The following is a 20,403-nucleotide window of genomic DNA, read 5'->3' on the forward strand; positions in this document are numbered from 1 at the left end:
TCGGAGTTTGGTTGGAGAGATGGGACTGCCACATAGGGGACAATGGAATGGAGAATGGATTGAGATTGAATTCCCCTAATGGTGGTCTCAGAAGTGCTTCCGGATGAGCTGTGTCAGCATCCAGGCGCTTGATGGAAATGCTGCATCTCAGACCCACCCTGAGCCCCCGGGGCTCTCAGCAAGGCCTCGCAGCTTGTCTGAGAAGCACGGGTGTAGACATGGATGCAGGAAGCCAAGTTGAGGGGCCCAGTTGGCCGGGGAGTCTGGGGAGACTTCGGGAAGGGGAGTGCGTGGAGCTGAGCTGTACGAGGTGACCTGACTCTGGAGAGGCAGACAGCAGGAGGCTGACGTCATCGTGATGGGGACAGTGGTTCCCAGGGCTGCGCCAGGAGCAGGCAGATGGGGCTGTGCATCTGGCTGTGCGGATCCAGGACACCACGGCCTGGGCCAGACCAAGGGGATGGGCTGCCTCCATCCTCAATAATTCTAACACTGAGAATGCTCAGCTGGCCCCGTTCTAAACGCTTCCCACGTTTCAACTCATTTACTGTGCCAGTTACCTGGTGCGGGAGGGGTGATCCTGACTCCACAAGGGTGGAGTAACTCGCCCGGTGTATCCCTCAATTTCTAAATGTTTGAGCCAGGATTGAATCCCAGATATCCTGACTACAGGGCCCTTGCTTGTGGCCAGTCTCCAAACTGCCTCTCTGGGCACACTAGGGAGCCACAGATGGTTTGGTGACAGGGGAATGATGTGAGCAAAATGGTGTTCTGACGGGTTGGTTGGGGAAACGTGTTTGTGTGCGGGGTGAGGTGAGAGAAGGGGGTGAGAAGGGCAGAGGGAGAGGCTTCTATGGGAGACTGCCCCCCCACCCGGCAGGAAGAGGTGTGATGGCCTCTGGGAGGCGTCAGAGAGGCTGAGATGCAGCCAAGGAAGGAGGTCTCTGGAGAATTCCAAGAAAGAGGACGAGGTGTGCCCACAGCCACGGAGGCCCAGGACCCAGAGGCCAAGGGCTGGGGCTGTGGGAGAGGCTTGACCACCTGGGGACAGAGGCCTGCTTGGAGCTGTGAGCAAGGTTTCCCTGGCTTGTTTTTGCTCCATTTTTCTTACCTCCTCTTTCCCTGTGAGTGAAAGCAGACATGGAGTCCCCGGGAACTCCACACTGACCCCGCGTCCATGGGAGCCAAGCCAGGGGGAAGGGGACCCCTGTCAGCCCACATCCTGCTTCCCCGCTGGGCCCAGGCTTTCAGCACAGGCCCCAGGGACATCCCTGGCCTCCCCTCCCCTCAGAGAGCTGGGGCGGGAACCTCACTCTGCAGAGGTCAAAGGCACATCTGCCCGTGGCGTGTGTCCTGGGGAGCTGGCTTGCTCACTTAGCCCCGTGGGCTCTGACGTTGGCCAGCCTGGGCTGGTGGCTGACCTTGGGTGAGTTTCTTAACCTCTCCTGGTTTCCTTCTTCGTAAACATGAGGAGATTAATTCTAATAAACGTTAAAAGCCTCCCATCGGATGGAATTGTTCTGAAGATTTCTGAAGGTCAGAGTAGTGCTACAAACAGGCTCATTCCCGTTTTTCCTGGCAGGGCTGCATCTAAGAGACAGGGGAGCCCGGTTTGGCTCAGTGGATAGAGTGTTGGCCTGGGGACTAAAGAGTCCAGGGTTCGATTCCAGTCAAGGGCACATGCCTGGGTTGCAGGCTCGATCCCCAGTGGGGGGCATGCAGGAAGCAGCCAATCAATGATTCTCTCTCAATCATTAATTTTTCTATCCCTCTCTCTCTTCCTCTCTAAAATCAGTAAAAATATATTTTAAAAAAAGGTTTAAGAGACAGGGGAGATCATAATCTTAAAGCCAGCCATTCATGGTTTAGCAAATGTTTGTTGAGCACCTACTATGTGCCAGGCCTGGGGGAGAGACCTACACCTGGGAATAACCAGACAAAACTCCTAAGCATCTCCAGCTTTTATTCCGGTGGTTGTGTGCCCTGCCCCGTGCTTAGTGCTTCCATGTACCATCTCCTTAACCTTCACAGAAACCCTACAAGGAGGGCACTGTTATTACCGGGCTGTCTCCGCCCCCCTTTTACACTGAGGCAAAATCCGTATCACGTAAAATTTAGCATTTTAGCCATTTTAAAGTGTACAATTCAGTGACATTTAGTACATTCAAAGGTTGTGCAGCCATCACCTAAGTCTAATTCCAGAACATTTCATCACCCCAAAAGGGGACCTTACACCCACTAGCAGGCACTCCTGATTCCCCCTCCCCAGCCCCTGACACCCCATCAGTCTTCTTTCTGTCTCTATGATGTATCTACCTTGGACATTTTATATAATGGAATCCTACCCTTTGTGGCCTTTTGTGTCTGGCTTCTCTTACTTAGCATGGTGTTTTGTGTTTTAAAAAAATCTTTATTGTTGAAAGTATTACATATGTCCCCCTTTTTCTCCCACTGACCCCCTACTGAGCCCACCCCGCCCCTTGCTCCAGGCCTTCACCGCCCTACTGTCTGTGTCTAGCATGATGTTTTCATGGTGCATCCATGTTGTAGCATGCGCCAGGACTGTACTGTTTTATTTAATTGACTTTATTGGGGTGACATTGGTTAATAAAATTATATAGGTTTCAGGTGTACAGTTCTATAATACATCAATTGCATATTGTATTGTGTTCACCACCCAAAGTCAAGTCTCCTTCCATCTCTGTTTATCCCCCTTTACTCTCTTTCCCCTCCCCAACCCCTATGCCCCTTCGCTCTGGTAATCATTATACTGCTGTCTGTGTTCATGAGGTTTTTTTTTTTTTTTTTTTGCTTAATTCCTTCACCATTTTCATCCAGTCCCTCAACCCCCCCTCCGCTCTGACATCTGTCAGTCTGTTGTGTGTATCTACCAGTCTGTTTCTATTTTGTTTGTTAGTTTATTTTGTTCATTAGATTCCACATGTAAGTGAAATCATATGGTTTTGTCTTTCTCTGACCGGCTTATTTCACTTAGCATAATGCTCTCCAGGTCCATCCATGCTGTTGCAAAGGGTACGATTTCTGTCTTTTTTATGGCTGAGTAGTATTCCATTGAGTAAATGTACCACAGCTTTTTCATCCACTCATCTATTGATGGGCATTTGGGCTGTTTCCAAATCTTGGCTACCGTAATGCTGCAATGAACATAGGGGTCCATACATTCTTTCGAATTAAGTGTTTTAGGTTTTTTTTTTTTTTTTTTCAAATATATTCCCAGAAGTGAAATCACTGGGTCATAAGGCAGTTCCATTGTTAATTTTTTGAGGAAACTCCATTCTGTTCTCCACAGTGGCTGCACCAGTCTGCATTCCCACCAACAGTGCACTAGGGTTCCCTTTTCTCCACATCCTCGCCAGCACTTGTTTTTATGCTTTTTTGATGGCCACATAATCCTCCATTGTGTAGATAGACCCCATTTTACTTATTCATTCTGTTGATTGACATCTGGATTATTTCCACTTTCTTCACCCCCATTTTAAAGAAAAGAAAAACGGGACACACCAGCTGAGGCCCAGGGCCAACACTTGCCTCTGACCCAGCAATTCCACATTTAGCATTTACCCCCGAGAAAGGGGAACACGTCCACACCCACAGCTGGACCCGAGTACCCATAGCCGCTTCATTCCTAATGGCCCCAGCCTGGAAACAACCCGATGTCCATCAACAGGGGACATAACTACAGGGTCGTGCCACTACAGAGTGGAATACTACTCACCAACAAAAAGGAAGGAGGGAGCGGAGCCACTCACGCAGTAACTTGGAAGAATCTCAAAAACCGTATGTTGAATGAGAGAAGCCCGACAGAGTGCGTGCTCAATTGTGTGAAACTCTAAAAAATGCCGAACGACAGGGATAGAGAAAGATGGGTGCCCCTTCCCCGCCAGATGGGGGTTGGCTGGGGAGGGGCATAAGGGAAGATTTTTGGGGTGATGGAAATGTTGATTGTTTTGCTTAGGGAGGTGGCTATGTGAGTGTATACATGTGTCAAGGTTACAATGGATGCATTTTGTTGTGTAAATTACGCTTCCATAAAATCGGTTTAAGAAGCTGTGTTTCCCAGCCTCACATACCCACAGTCTTCTTCCACGTCCACCACCAGGTCCCTGTTCTCTGAACCGCGAAGCCTCGGCCCCCTTATTCTGCCTGGTCCCCGCGTTTGCAGCAGCTTTGAGCCCTCCAGTGCTCGGTGCACAGTAGACCCGTTGGAATACCCAGTTGGCGGGCTGACTGAGGCGCCTGGACTGTGGGCAGAGTGATGGCGGATTACTGCCCCACAGGCCTGGAAGGCAGTTCTCTATCCGGACCCTGCAGTCTGGCCAGCGCTCTCTTCGCCCTGGTGGTGTAGACTCTTCTCTTCAGCTGGGCAGTTTGGTGGCACTTCTAAAGCTCATCACTTTTCTCCTGCAGTCCCTTAGCCACCCTTCAAGTCGGCCACCTTCTCTCTCTGTCTCACAGAGGGGGAAACTGAGGCTCGGAGAGGTGATGTCCCTCCACCTGTCTTATAGCTGGCAGATGGGAGACCCAGGACTCAAACGCAGGCTGCAGGTGGCTGGCTGGGTGCAGGTCCATCCCCCGGGCTCCCTCGTGGCGCAGAGCATTGGCCCTGAGCGAATCTGGGTCAAAACCTAGGACACTGCCAAAACCGGTTTGGCTCAGTGGATAGAGCGTCGGCCTGTGGACTGAAAGGTCCCAGGTTCGATTCCGGTCAAGGGCACGTAACTTGGTTGCGGGCACATCCCCAGTAGGGGGTGTGCAAGAGGCAGCTGATCGATGTTTCTCTCTCATTGATGTTTCTAACTCTCTATCCCTCTTCCTTCCTCTCTGTAAAAAATCAATAAAATATATTAAAAAAACAAAAAAACAAAAAAACCCTAGGACACTGATGTTGGGATGTGCGGTACCCGGTGTGTGGGTGGGTGCCTGGGGAGACAGAAGGCAGTGAGGGCAGCCGGCTGGCAAGGGCCTGCTGAGGGTCTGTATCCGGGTGTCATTGTGCAGTGTGTCTGTCTGTCTCTATGTGTTTCCAGGTTCATGAGGTCTTGTGTCTGTATCTCTTTGTCTGTGTCTCCGTGTCATTGTCTCTGTATCTCTCTCTCTGTCTCTGCATCTGTCTGTTTCTCTCTGGTATCTCTGTCTGGCTCTATGTCTGTCTGTCTCTCTGTCCATGTTTCTCTCTGTCTCTCTGTCTCTGTCTCAGTCTGTCGTCTCTGTCTCTGCATGGTCAGAATCATCATGTCCGTTCCCTGCCTCTGGCTCCTGTGGGAAGAAAACCCTTGTCAGGGTGGGGGCTGGAGGGAGGGCCACAGGCCCGCCCTGACCTGGCTCGGTTTCTCCCCAGGCCAGCGCTGGCGCCTCTGGGCCGGCGGTGGGAAGAGGCGTTCAGCCCAGGGCGGCCAGGGCCTGGCAGGCAGGCCTTTCCTGGGATGGGCGCCTGCTCCCTTTCCCTGGCCGCTGGCTGGCTTTCTTCTTCGACACCTTTGGGATGAACTCCCCTGGGTTTTCCAGGGCCCTAAGCCTGGGGGGAGACTGCTGCCTCCTGCCCCCATGCAACCACCCTCTGTGCCTGGGGCTCTATGGGAGGGGGAGGGGGAGGGCTGCCCCCACTCCTGTGCCTGCCTCTGTCCTTCCGGAACCCTCCCACAAGCCGCCCTACCCCCACCCCCCACTATTCCCCTCCTCCATCTGCACTTCTTGGCCCCTGTTTGAATGAGCTGCTAATGAGGCCCTACCAGCTTTGAAGGTAGAGGCCATTGGCCATACCCCCGAGGTAGAGCCCCCAGGACAACACCGGCCTTAGCTGGATGCCCAGAGGAGCCCCCTGTATGTCTGCCAAGGAGACAGGGGTGGCCTTGGACCCACCAGTTCCCAGTGCAGCTCCCCTGGGTCAGTCACTGCATGTTTCCAGGTTCAAGGTCATCATGTCCAGTGGAGGGGAGAGGCCTGGCCTACAGGGTAGCTAGGAAAGCCGAGACCACAGACAGGGCCCAGGGCCACCCAGACATCAATAAGCATCCGCTCATCCTGGCCCACCAACCACCCTGAGTAGCAAAGGGGGTGCTCTGCCAGGAATGACTGCCCCTGCGGGAGGACAAGCCTGGGCTCAAGGTTTGCCAGGGGTTCTTCACAGAACGTTCTTCCAGCTGGGACTTGAAAAAACCAGCACGTGCGTTCCAGGCTCCTGAGATTCCATCGCGCACAGGTAGTTCCCACGGCTCTTCGCTTGTTCGCTGAGGCCAGTGTGGGGAAGGTACTAGGCCTGGCTGCCTGCCTGGAGGAGGGGGCCCATTAGCGGTGGAACATGCTGTAACCTCGGCGCCTGCCTGGCCCACGAGGCCCCTCCCTACCTCTGATGTGTCAGAAGCTGCATGTGTGTCTTTGGCCCGGCCTGCAGGCTGGCACTGGATGCCTCACAACAGGGTCCCAGCAGCTGGGAGGGTGACAGCTGGGCCCTGCCCTGGGGACAGGTTTTAGCACGTTCCCTTCCAGGGTGGAGGCAGCATCAGTATGGAGGCAAGAGGGGGCCCTAGAAGGGCTGGGGGTGGGGTGTGGAGGCAGCTGGGGTTCTGACTGTCCTGGGTTCAAGTCTGGGCTTGTCCTGGGAGTGCTGGCAAAGGACCAGCCACACCCCTTCCCTCTGCAAAAGGCTGATGACAGTAACCGCACGAGGTTGTTTGGAGAAGAAGGGTACAGGATGCTGAATGAAGTTGAATGAAAAGATCTTCCCCATAGCACGTAATGCCACACCTCCTTTCACATGTCAGCCCTAAGAGGCCAATGCTATTGTTATAATCATTTCCATTTTACAAATGAAGAAGTTGAGTGAAAGCTTCAAACACCCTCTGGTCACCCTCGCGGCAGGGCTGGGAGGCTCTTGCATTATTTTGGCTTCTCTGTGGCTGGTCTCCTAGCTGGATTTATGGGCTCCTGAGGCCTTATTTCTGCAGCGGGCAGGGAGCCCACTCATTAACAGGGAATCAGTAGAGTGAATCCAGGAAGGTTAAGCTGTGTGCGCCCAGGCACGCCTCTTCACCTCTCTGGGCCTGCATTTCGGTATCTGCCAGGTGAACAGTGGGCACACCGAGCTGCGAAAAGCTTTTAGGCCAAGCTCCAGGAACCCCGTGAAAGGAAATGCAGGTTAGGGCCTGTGCACAGGGACTTTCCAAATTCCCTGGTCATTTTTAGCCCTGCTCTCAGGGGACAAGTGACCCTCGCTCTGTCCTCGGCCCAGCCCGCTCTCGGCGAGTTCTTTTTCTGGCTGTATGAACTCAAGCCGCATGCACAGCCGAAGTTAAACTCAAGAGGGCTGCACACGTGGCTGGGGCGGGGAGCCAGCGCAGATGGCAGGCCACCTGTTGAAGGGTGGCTGTGAATCAGCAGCTCCCACCCAGCCGCCCCTGCCACCCTGCCCCTCCCTCTTCCCTGCCTCTGAGGTTGGCTTTCCCAGCTCCATGCTGGGCCCCCACGGCGTCCGCAGCAGGGGTGCTGGGCCTGGGACTCTCACAGAGAGGGGGACCAGCTGAGGCGGGCGGGGAGACCAGCATTTCCTTCAGAGCCTGGTTCTCTAAGGCTGGGGGAAGGCGAGGCCCTGAGCAGAGGGAGTATCTGCCCCGGGGTCTGGGGCGAAGGGAAATGCTGTTCGACTGCCACTGGACTGTGTGTGTGCTTAGGACTTTAGGGTCTCAGCTGTTGCCACTGCCCCCTGCTGCCAGGGCATGTCAACCCTAACTGCCAAGTCAGGAGCCCTGGGTCTCTGGGGCAGCCCAAGGGCTACAGGTCACATCCTGTTGGTCCCAAAGTCATGGCTAGAAATGGGTTCTTCAAACCAAAGTCATTAATCTTGGTTAACACAAGGGAATTGCAACTGCAGTTCAGAAATGACCTTCCCTGCCCGCCCCTTTCTCAGAGCCTGCCCTTCCTGCATATTTGAGGGACACAACACAGAGTTCCCGTGTGAGTGCTGCCATTCCCCATCCCTCTGCCTCTCCCCAACAAAACAGCTGTATCTTTTCTCTAAATTGAACCTGCCTGTCTTCCCTCCCTGCCTTCCTTTTTCTTCTAGGAGTAAATCTGTTCTTTCTACTGCCCATCTACTCATCCATTCCTTAATTCTTCCTTTTTCTGTCCATCCATCACCCATTCTTCCTTTCCATTCATCCATCCATCCATCCACCCACCCACCATCTATTCTTCCCTCCCATCCATCCATCCATCCACCATCCATCCATCTATCCATCTACCCATTTACCATCCATCCACTCCCCCACCCACCTATCTATCTATTCATCTTGGCACCCAGTAGGTGCTCAAGAAATTGTAGGAATGAATGCATGATGAGTTTCTCCAAGCAATTTATCCTGTGACCTTTAAAAAGGGGGGGGGGAGATTCACCCAGAATCAGTGGTTCTATCTGAATGAGTTCCTCACCCCTCTCCTAGTCCACCTATTCCTTTATGCACTGGTTCATGATTCAGCAAATATCTGAGTGCCTCCTAACTGCCAGGCATTACACTAGGTTCTGGTACGGGAGATACAGAGTTGAGCAAAAGCAGATGTCTGGCCCTTCCCCTCGTGGAATGTGCAAATTGGGAGGAGACAGATGTTAATCGAATAACCACACTCATGAATTCATAATTGCAAACAGCAATAAGTGCCCAGAAGGAAAAGAAATCACCTAGTATATCCCAGAGGTTCCTGAGCCAGGCCGGGGGCCCCAGGAAGCTCCCGTGAGGTCTGGACCCTCATGCAGGAACCCAAGGATGAGCCAAGTGACGCCAGGAGAAGGGCATCTGTGTCAGGTGGCCCAAGAGGGGGAATTAAATGAAGGGACCTGGTTATAAAAGGGACCATGAAGTTGCAAGAGCAAACAGAGGCTATTAGGCATGGCAGGAAGCTGCCATCACCCTGGGCTGCAGGCAAAGAAGAGACAGAGTTGCTGGAGTCACAGAGTGAATACGGTCGTTTCCAGAGACACTGCCTAAAGGTTGGGAGGTAAGAATAGAGAGGGGGAGAGGGGGAGAGGAGAAGAGGGGAAGAGGAGAGGTGGGGGAGAGGGAGATGAGGAGAGGAAGAAAAGCCCTGGCTGCTCCCTCTGCCTGCACTTTGGTCTCCACCAGTGTCTTCACTGGGGGAACCTAGTGGGAAGCCCAGGGGCATGGGAATCTGGGCAATGCCGTCTGAGGGAGGAGTGCTCTGCCTGGCACAGGCAGGAGTTAGAGAGGCACAGGGGGAGAGAATCAAGTTCCTGGCCATCAAAATGGCATGTGCAAAGGTCCTTGATGCTAAGTGCAGGGTGTCCCTTGGGAGGCCCAATGGGCCCAGAGGTCCTGTGGTCTCCCGGGGACATGGCAGGGCCAGCTCACAGGCAGTTTCATTTCTAACCTGAGAGCTATGAAAACTGAGAGGGATTTTACGCAGTAAGGAGGCCACAATCAGATTTGCACTTTTGAAAAGACCACGCTGTCTCCTGGGTAGAGAACAGATGTGAAGCAACCATTGCTGCCCCGCCAAACCCATCCCCCGGTTCCTGGTTTCCACCCAGGCCTGGAGCCCTCGAGCTATCCCCAGCCCTCTGGCCTCGCCCGCCCCAGCAGGAGGAGCCCCCAGCTTCTCACAGTGAGCTGTCCTCGGCCTTGGTCGCCCACTTCCCTCCTTTAAGATCTCTGCCGCCTAGGAGGCCCCTGCTCAGCCTGCCTCATCCAGCCCCCTACCCTCAACTAAGCCCCCAGCTGCCCACGGCCCGGGCCAGGGTGCCAGCCGCCGCGGCACCTGTTCACGGCTGTTTTCCCTTTGCCAGGGGCTCAGCTTTCAGGTCTGATAAATATTAATGGCTGAGTAGGGTCGCGGGTGTCCCCACAGGGAGATAGTCTTTCTGGAAGGCGCGTCAGGGTGCCTAGCCAGCGTCGCAACAGGACACCAGGCCTGACTCCCAGCTCCTTGCCTGCCCCACCCACCCGACTCTGGGGTGAGCCTGGAGTCCCAGAGACCCCCAGAGCCTCAGATCTGTCTGGTTCTCTCTTAAAACCAGAGCTGGCATTGTGTGAGCTAAGCATTGGGCTCTGAGGAAGAGATGGAGTCAGAAAGAAATAAGTTCTTGAGGGACTGGGTGATGGCACCATGGCCTCAGAACCACTTGCCCCATTTTCTAAAAGGGTGGCGGGGCTTTAGGCTGAGGGTTCTCCTTGAGAACCTGCATGTGACCTTGGAGGAATCAGGGCTGCCCAGGGTCTTGGACCTTCCACCTGTCAAATAAAGATCGAAAGTCTCAACTCTCTCCAAGAATATCTCCTTTAGAAGACATGTACTTCTCGAAGGTGGGGACCACTTCAGGGAGCAGCCGTGGGCCAAATGGACCTCCATACAATGCCCACTGTTTCTGGCGCTTCCATGTCCTGGCGCTTGACTTCCCCGCGGCAATGAGGGGAGGTAGGCATGGTTTTTCTCCACACTCACCTGGACTAGGGGAATATTGCTCAGAAGTTCAGCCACTTGCCCAGGGTCACACAGAGAGGTGGCAGGGCTGAGATTTCTATCCAAATCCAGAGGCTCTGTACTTAAAAGTGGGGGCTCTGGCCTAGCCAGTTTGGCTCAGTGGATAAAGCGTTGGCCTGTGGACTGAAGAGTTCTGGATTTGATTCCAGTCAAGGTGCACATACCTCAGTTGCAGGTTCAATCCCCAGCCCTGGTTGGGGGTCGTGTGGGAGGCAACCAATCTATGTCTCTCTCTCTCACATTGATGTTTCTCTCTTGTCTTTCCCCTACCCTTCCACTCTCTCTAAAAATCAATGGAAAAATATGCTCAGATGAGGATTAACAACAACAACAACAAAATGTGGGGGCTCTGGGTGCAAATTTGAGCTCTGTAACTTAGAAACTGTGTGATCTTGGCCAAGTAGCTTAGCCTCTCTGGACTTCAGTCTCCTCGTCTATAAAGTGGAAATAATACTTGTACCTCATCTGGTCACTGAAAAGATGAAATGGACGATGGATGGGGAGTTAGAACAGAGCGTGGCTGGCTAAGGGTCGATCTCCTCACTCTAAGGCACATCCCATTGAACCATCCGCTGGCCACTTTTGTGGACCCTGTGCAGTAGCTAACCCAGCTCCCCAGGATGGCAGGTAAGAACACACTTTGAACCCAGGAGGGAGTGGAGTCAAGACCCAAAATGGGAACCAGGGACTATAAGTCACTGTTCCTGGTGAGCGCCATCCTCTCTACAGCTGGAATGTTCTAAATCCTTCTAAGACCTGGGCAGATTGGCATTTTAAAATGTGTTTCCCCTTTTAGAGGGAGCCATGCCTAAGTATTTCTGGCCCGTGAAAGGAACATCGTTTCAGAGCCAGGACAGAGAAACCACGCGTGCTCGCACAACCCAACGAAAACACCAGCCGCTAAGCCCTTTCCCTTTGCAGCTCAGAGGTGGGGTTAGGAACTACGGAACCCTGGGAATCCCACAAGCTACCACAAATGTGGTTAAAAATGTCATATGCACTAAGGTCAAACATGCTTATGCCGTGACCAGCAATTCTACTCCTAGGTATCTATTCAACACAAATGTCTCATGTATTTTCAAGAAAAGACATGAATGAGAATGTTCAGAGAAATAGTATTCATGTTAGCCTAAAATGGGAACTCCCTAAAAGCCCACTGACAGTGGAATGGGTGAATAAATTGTGGTATTATATAAATAGTGGAATACTAAACAGCAACAAAAAGCATTGAGTACTCCTACAGGCAAAACAGGGAAGAATTTCACAGACATAATACGGAGCCAAAAGCCGGACTCAAAGAGCACATGCATTTCCATTTATACAAAGTACAAAGACGGTCTACGCAGACACATGCTACAACATGGTGAACCTTGAAAACATTACGCTGAGTGAAAGAAGCCAGACACAAAAGGCCACACATGCCTGATCCCATTTATATAAAACATTCAGAATGGGCCAATCCATACAGAGAGAAAGTGCATTAGTGGCTGCCAGGGGCTGAGGGATTGAGGGGTGACAGCTGAAAGGAACGGGGTTTCTTTTTGAGGTGATGAAAATGTTTTCAAATTGATTGTGGCGATGGTTGCACAACTCTAAATATACCAAAAGCCATTGAATTGTACATCACTGAATTGGTGGATTATGTGGTATGTGAATTATATCTCAATAAAGCGGCTAAAAATAAAAAGCAACCTGGTGTTAGAAGTCAGGACGCCTGGAGTTCTCCTGGCTGTAAGTTGCCGGCCTCAGTCGGGGTAGGGCCTGCAAGAGGCTGCTGGGAGACGGGACAGGCCTTATTTCTGGGTCCTGGTTACACAGATGTGCTCACTCTGTGAAAATTCCACAAGCTGGACCCCTGTGATGACGCACAATGTTCTGTATGGAGGCCACACTTCAACAAAAGGTTTTTAAGAAACAACACCCCAGTTTAGTGTTGGTTCCATGCTTCAGGCCCAGTTTACATCCCCATCAATGAGCCAGGCCCAACTAACGGCAGAAATAAAAGACTAGGACAGGCCGGCTGGCGGTCAGGCTTTGGAATATCCTGCAGTGACTCAGAGTAACAGCTGGAAAGAATCTGTTGCTGCGGACTTCCCAGCCCCTGTTGGCAGTACCAGCACTGAGAGGACCTGCCGCAGCCCACTGAGTATTCCAGGGCCTGAGAGCTTGGCTGCTGAGGGCGAGGGGAGCCTGGGCGGGGGCAGGGCCGCTGGTGAAGCCCTAAGCCGGACTCACAGGCGTCCAGCAAGCCCTGAACAATAGCCTCCCTAACAGGACCCACCCAGGGACAAGGATGCCTTTATTGCAAAGGATCAGGGGAGGCTGGCTGGCAGTCAGTACACATCAGAGCAAGGCCCGTCTGCCTCTGTTTGAATTCAGTTCTACCACTTCCCGGCTCTGTGATCGTGGATGCACATTCAACGTTCCAAGTCTCAATGTTGCCATCAGTAAAACCAGGTAACGTGCCTATTTCTCAGGCTGTCTGGAGACCTAAACTAGATGCTGAGCATAGCATCTCGATGTAGTCAGTATGCAGGAAACACTGGCTGCTATTTTTACATGCTGTAAGGCACAAACTGGTTTGTATTGAGCACCTACTGCATGCCAGGCACCCTCGAGGCAGTTCCAAGTCATTCCCTTCTACTTTTGTTCCACCCCTCCCCCACCCACCTATGCCCAACTTTCTCCAGAAACCTCCTGGCTCAGAAGCCAGGAAGTAACCACAGAAATGATCGCTGTGGATTCTGTGCTGCAAATCAGGGGTCTGTTGAGAAGCCAGCAGCAAGGGAGTCTTTGAGCACACTCAAGATTTATGTGGAGGGTTTGTCCCATCATCCCCAGTGGCAGGTCCACCCTGGCGATCATTTATCAAAGGAGTTTTATGAGGCTCCGAAGTTCATGGGAATAGCCTGGGATTTTGAGATGGAGGAGATTGGGGGAATGGTGTCTCCTGGACGGGGAGACTGGGCTTTTGCTTCTGGATTCTTTTTCCAGGTTAACGAGAGCCTGGCAAATTTTTAGGGACACCTGATTCTGCTCTTCATATATGTACCCCGTGCTCTGATCCTTAATCGTGCAATGCAAGCAGTGATTTTTTTTCCCCTCCAGAAAGCACTTTGCACCTTACAAATGCCTCTGCCTCTGTTGTCTCAGGCCCCATATATGGAAGTGGTCCCCACTTCCATTCTCTGAGGCTGCTGTATTTGAATAAAGAAGGGATGCTAAGTTAGGGTCGCCAAACACACATCTTTTTCAATGTTTACATTGAACAAGTCAGCACAGCTTACACATACAAAAGGCAAGGAGATTTCACCAGCCCGGCAGCTGGGAGCTTACCTTGGTCTCAGGAACTGTGCCCTTCAGCCTCAGTCTCCTCATCTCTCAAATGGAGATGGAGACTCCTGCTTGGCCATGCCATACGACCTAATAAATGTGAAATGGTTCATAAACCCAAGGCCTCCATAAATCCCAGGTTTTTGTTTTTCTTTATTGTTAACGATTTCATTTCCTCCTCTGAGAAGGAGAATATACTTTTGCCAGGAGCCTGCTATGTTTGAAGCTCTTTCTGAGAGGATGGAAGTGCTTGCTTCATTCTTAGGGGAAAAAAATAGAAAAAAAAAAAAAAAAAGCAAAGAAAAGAAAGAAAAAAATAGGGCAGTCAGATGACAAATTTTGTTTTTCTAGTCCCCAGCAAGCTACAGGCCAAACACACAGCATACGTAGCCTCTACAAGAGGAAGGATGGGCCAGCCTGGGAAGGTGCATGGGCCTGGGAGGGATGCCAGGGGACATGCAGAGGGGGGAGGGGGGGGGAAAGAGCAAAGGCCCAGTGAGGAGGGAAGTGGGGTAAGGGGTCTGGAGAGGCCGGGGCACTGATCTGGACTGCTGGCACTGGGAAGAGTAAGAGACTAGAAGACAGAGCAGGAGAAGGTGGCAGGAGATGCCCGACTCTGGAACTTGGAAGGTGTGGTGAGGTTTGGGATATAGTCTGGCATCCCAGGTTCAAGCAGGGATGGGGCCCCACCTGGGCCCCTGGCTTTGAGGCACTGTGGGATGGGACAAGGGAAGCCACCCAGGCTCTGCTCTGGTGGGAGAGGCAGGCTCAGAGACAGACACATAAAATCACCTGTGCTAAGTGCTTGGAGCCTGGAAGCTCACTCTCCTGCAGGGTGAGGGCAGGTTCCTGAAGCTTCTGAGCCAGCCCTGCAGGAAGCCGCACGTCTGAGATGGGCCCAGATGCTCCACACGGATGCTTTCTGGTCTCCTGCAGAACCGAGGGGCGGGCCTTTCCTCCTGGTTCCCAGAGCCAGGTCTGCCTGTGAGCCTCTATTGGGGCTTTTCAAGTCCACTGCACTCGCGTCCTAGGATCAGAGATGGGGAGAGCTGGGACCGCACACTGCACGGTCTGAGGGAGCTGCAAACGGGGTGGAGAGACTCGGGGAAGCAAAGAGATGGCTCTGCTGGGATCGGGAGGCTGTGGCTCTGGAATATTCTGGTGGCCCATTCCTGATGAGCTCTTCTCACTTCCCCCTTAGAAACTGGAACTTTGAGACTATTTTGGCATGTGACACTAATACAGATGAACCTTGACATTCCTCATCTTCTTGCACACTGGCCTGTTTTGTGTCCAGGCACAAACCTGTCAGGGCCTCAGTTTCCTTACCTGTGAAATTGGGGACACATGTGAGGAGAGGGAGGACAAGACTCTGCCCTTCCTGCCCTAACAAGCTGGCATCTCAGACTTAGGGCAAAGCTAAGGGAGTTATGGAGACATGGTGCCTAGGTCTAGCCAACAAGCTGCGTGACCTTGGCCCTTGACTGCCCTTCCCGGTGCCTCTGTCTCCTCACTTGTAAACTGGGGATATAGCAGAACCTACCTCATCGGCTCATTGTTAAGATTTGTGTCTTTGCATCTGTAAGGCACAGGTCTCTGTGTACTTCACATCCCACCCATGTGCCAAACTACTGTCACCTCTGTGTTCAGAGAGAGTGCTTCACCTGGGCTGTCTCACCCCATCCTCCTCCCAGCTCTATGGAGTACGTTGTTTTGTTATCCCTGGTTTACAGGTGGGGAAACTGAGGCACAGAGAGGTTAAGTTGCAGGTCAAGGCGACACAGCTAGTAAATGGCAGAACTGCGGTGTTAATCTGCTATGTCAATCTGTACTAGTGGCCCCACCCAGATGCCATCCACCCACAGATCACCAACCATCACCACCTGCTTTCCTCCTTCTGGGATCTGTGCCCGGCTCCTGAGATGTGTGGCAGGGGACTTACCTGAGTCACTGGGTCATTGAGGGAAATAAAACATCCAGCTGGATGCTTCTCTCCTCCTGCTCCTCGCCCACTTCATATGTGTACACAGGGACAGGAATGAACACATGTGTACATATGCACACATACACGCCAACACATGCAAACACAAATACACAGAGGCACTTGAATGCATGCATACTCATATACACAAGCACATGCATACATACAAGCACATGCATACATACACACATGCACACACAAACACATGCACACCAGCACATACACACAGTTTCACACATGTGGCACATACTGAATGATTCCAGCTTAGCCTAGAAAACTCCACCTCCCTTTTTTTATCCCGTTGACCCCTGTGGCCCTCCTTCCTCAGACACTGTGTGGGACCTCATCACAGTGTCCCCCCCATCTCAGATTGCAGACAGGCAGTAGTAGAACCTCCTCAACACTGGATAGAGCCAGGCAGAGTCAACACACACACACACACACACACACACACACACACACTGTCACCTACAATGTGCCAGGCCCCGTGCCCAGGCATCAGGCTCTCTCTGCCTCATTTGATCCCCACACAAAAATCTGGTGAGGATCAAGATCCCATTGTACAGAGCAGGAAACTGAGATTTAGGGAGCTAAGAGGTTTGCCCAAGGCTCAGTCAGCTAGAGAGGGATGGGACAGGATATCCACAGTGAACAAGACAGACCTGATTCCTGCCCGGGGAAAGGAGCACAGACAGGGAACAGTCGACAGAAAAGAAAATCAACAGCAAATTCCTATGCCAATGAGCTGAGTCAGAGAATAACAGGAGGGACCGACTTGAAATAGAGAAGGCAGGGAAGTCTCCCCGGGAAGATAGTGCAGCCAAGACCATAAAGAGAAGAGGAACAGAGAGCCCGGAAAGGCATTTGAGGTGGAAGGAACAGCATGTGCAAGCCTTAAGGAACCCACGAGTAACCCCACAGTGGACCTGCACTGCCTAAGCTGGCATAGCTTTACCAGCAACTCTTGGTCTGTGTGAGGCTTCCTACTTGTGCTAGGATACAATCAAACAGACCTCACCCTTTAAAGTTTTTCTAACCAGTCCACCTCCTCTCCCCAGGTATTAAAAATGCCAGAAGCAGGGAAACCCCTTGCCCTGCCTCCAACATTCCTTCGGGGCAGTTTGGCTGATACAGCTTTTTTATGAGCCTCGGTGAAGGCCTGCATTTTGCATTTCTGGCGATGATACTGATTTTCCTGTTCACCCCTGGACTGTGACCCCTGGAATATCCACCAGGGTTTCCAAAGAGGTGGCCCTTTCCTCTTGTCCCATTTATTTATAATGCATGGCCCTCCTCCTCACCAGAGGAAGCCTAGTTTTATTTACATGTCAGTGCCCCAGAGGGCACAGGGGCCCACATGGCACCTTTGTCCCCAGGCTCACTCTGGGCTCCAGCTGGCAGGTCAGGACAGCTGTCACCTGCTTAGAAATCAGAGACTCATAGAATTTTGAGGCTGGAAGGGGTGGCATTTCACAGAGGGAAATGTGAGGCCCAGAAAGGCCTGGATGTGCCAAGGCCTCCCAGCCTGTCAGAGCTGCAGGGAGTACGGAGGGGTCCTTGCCATGTCTCCTACCATAGACAATCTCGATCAGCAGAAGGGTGATGGGGACCAGATGTTTGCCTGGTGAGGTTGCACAGGGTCTGACTCCCAGCCCCAGCATTCCGGAAGAAGTAGTGCCTCAGTGCCTCCTCTTTCTCATCTGTAAAACAGGCTTTCCATCACACTTTAACTCAGAGTTACTGGTGCATGTAACGTGCTTAGAAAAGCTCTGGCTGGTGTGGTCAGTGGTTAGAGCTTAAGCTCGAGGGTTTGATTCCTGGTCAAGGACAGGTATCTGGCATGCAGGAGGCAACCCATCGATGTATCTCTCTCACATCGATGTTTCTCTCTCACTTCCTCTCATCCACTCTCTCTAAAAATCAGTGGAAAAAATATCCTCCGTTAAGGATTAACAATAACTAAATAAATAAATAACTAACTAAATAAAGTGCTTAGAAAAGAACCTTGGCACATGCTAAGGTTTCTTTCTGTGTATTAAATAAATACAATGCATCTATTCACATACACAATAATTACATGGAAACAGTGAATCCCCTGTCAGAGCTCCTGTTTAACAAGAGGAAGAAAGGCCCCAGAGTTATTGAGTCACTTGCCCTGGAACACACAGCTCTGGACACACAGGACCCTTTCTGCCCCTGGGTAGTGGTGTAGAGGGGTGTGTCAGGCGGAGGCCTCTGCCCCCAGGATGGTGCGTTTACTAATGTGTTCCAGGAGACCGGACGGCTCCTCTTCCCTCTGCCTCCAAATTTAGAACACTGGGCACTGGATAGTGCCCCCAACTCTGGGCTGCGGAGGGCTGTAAATGGCCCTTGTTGGGTCCCCCCATTTAGAAAGAGGAGGGGGCCATAGCACCCTGAGTGAAACTGGCTCCTGCACTGAGGCTGCTCTTCCCCCAAGAGCTCCTCTGCTGACTCCTTAGTCTCAGGGGACACCAGCCACTTCCTTACCTGGCTCCTCCTGCGTCCTGCTTGACCTTTACTTAAAGACCAGCTGTAGCAGCTGATGGGTTTCCGCGGGTCCCCCGAGGAGACCCTTCAGACAGCTCCAGCCTGGCGCGCTGGAGAGAGCCCCTAATTGGGGCAATGAATCATCGTTCGCGGCTCCCGGCTGGACACAAAATAGATAGAGGAGCCGGCGCGCTATTGTGCGCAGTTTGGGACGCGGGGGGAGGAAAGAGGGGGGACAGCAGAGAGAAGGGGGAGAATGGGGAGGAGGAGGGGAGGGCGCGCGAGGGAGGGATTCCCCGCCCGCTGGTTCCCGCCCGCTCTCCTCCTCCCTTCTCCTCCCTCCGCGCCCGCCCTCCCGCCTCCCTCCTCCCCAATTAAATGACCCAACGCTTTGGCAGGCGCCGAGCTCGCACATGCGGCTGCCGCTCCAGCCGCCCGGGGCCCGCCGCCGCCGCCGCTGCGTTCCGGGCGCGCTGGGCGCGGCGCCGCCGGGGGCTGGGCGGGCCGGGGGCGGGGGGGCGCCCCTGTGAGCGGCCGAGCTCCCGCGCCCGCGCCGGCCGCCCGCCGCCAAACTTTGCGGCGCGCACACATGCTCCAAGTTGGGCGCGGCGGCGGCGCGGGCGGGCGCTGAGGGCGGCGCGGGGCGGCCATGAGCGGGCGGCCGGTCTCCCGCAAGCAGCGGCTCATGGCCGCCGTGGGCGAGCGGGCGGCGGGCGGCGGCGGCGCGCCGCTCTCCTGCTTCATCTGCGGCGGCGGCATCGGGCGCGGCAAGGAGCTGAAGCTGCAGGTGAAGCAGCCGGCGGCGGCGGGCGCGGGGACCCCGGCGCAGCCCTTCTTCCCGTTCCTGCAGCAGCAGGAGCCGGCGCCCGGCGCGCGCGAGCTGTCCCCGGCCGACGGCTGCGTGCTGGTGTGCGCCGTGTGCCGCTGCTTCCTGGGCGAGCAGTGGGCCGCCTTCGAGCGCGCCCGCACGCCCGTGGACAAGCGCATGTACTGGCTTAAGCGGCCCCACCAGTGCGACGCGGGCGCGGGCGGGCGCCGCGGGGGCGCAGGGGCCCCCCGCGAGTGGAACGTCGCCTACGCTCTGGGTGGCGCGGCCGGCGACGACGACGACGACGAGGACGGCGGCGGCCCCGGCCCCCGAATCTCCGCTGAAGAGCCTCGAGACTCGGAGTTGTCCGAGCTGTCGGACACCGACCCCCTCTCGGACCCCGACCCTGTCGCGCGCGACGCCTTAAGCCCCCGCCAGGACGGGGCGCCAGCGGCGCGGACCACTCTGGGGCCTGGGCCTAGAGGGGGCCGCTGCCAGGAGTGGAGGACGGCGTCGGGACCCCCTCCGGGACAGAGCGCCGAGACCCAGGAGCAGGGTGACGTGGAGGAGGAGGAGGGGGACCCCTCGAAGCTCCACGTGGACGGGGAGCCCAAGACCGGCATTAGGCGCCGGAGAAAGGGTGTCGGGAGGCCCTGGGTCCATGAGGCCCGGGCCAGTGTCCTGAGAGGGATTCAAGGCCCTTGGCCAGGCCCTCCAGCCCCAGTGGCCCCTGCAGACAGCATAAGAGGAGCCCCTTCAGGCAGGGCCGCCAAGACACTGGAGAGCAGGCCCCTGGGGGAGCCCCGTGGAGGTTACTGCCTATCGGAGGACAGTGACATCAACATCACCAGCGAGGAGGAGGACCGAAAGGAGCAGCCTCTCCCGAGCCCCTGTGGCCCCAAAGAGAAGGAAACCGGTGGCCGCGTCCCCCGGGTTCCTCCGGAGAGCCGCACTGGGCCACCAGGGGGCCTTTGCTGCTACATCTGCGGGTCGGCGCTGTCCCCAGCCTCGCAGCACCAGATCCACGTGCAGAAGCAGGAGAAGCTGGCTCAGGCCCCCTTCTTTCCCTTCCTGTGGCTGCACAGCCCACCTCCCGGGGCTCAGCCGATTAGCGAGGGTGGCAGCACCCTGGTGTGTCCCTGCTGCTTCTCCTCCCTCATGCAGCAGTGGCAAAGCTTCGAGCTGGCCAGCGTGCCTGTCCTGCAGAGACTATATGTGGTGCCTCTGAATAGCCACGCCCCCGGCATGGCCTCCAAGGGCAGGA

The sequence above is a fragment of the Plecotus auritus genome, assembly GCF_963455305.1.
Source record: "Plecotus auritus genome assembly, chromosome: 10".
Classification (NCBI taxonomy): Eukaryota; Metazoa; Chordata; class Mammalia; order Chiroptera; family Vespertilionidae; genus Plecotus; species Plecotus auritus.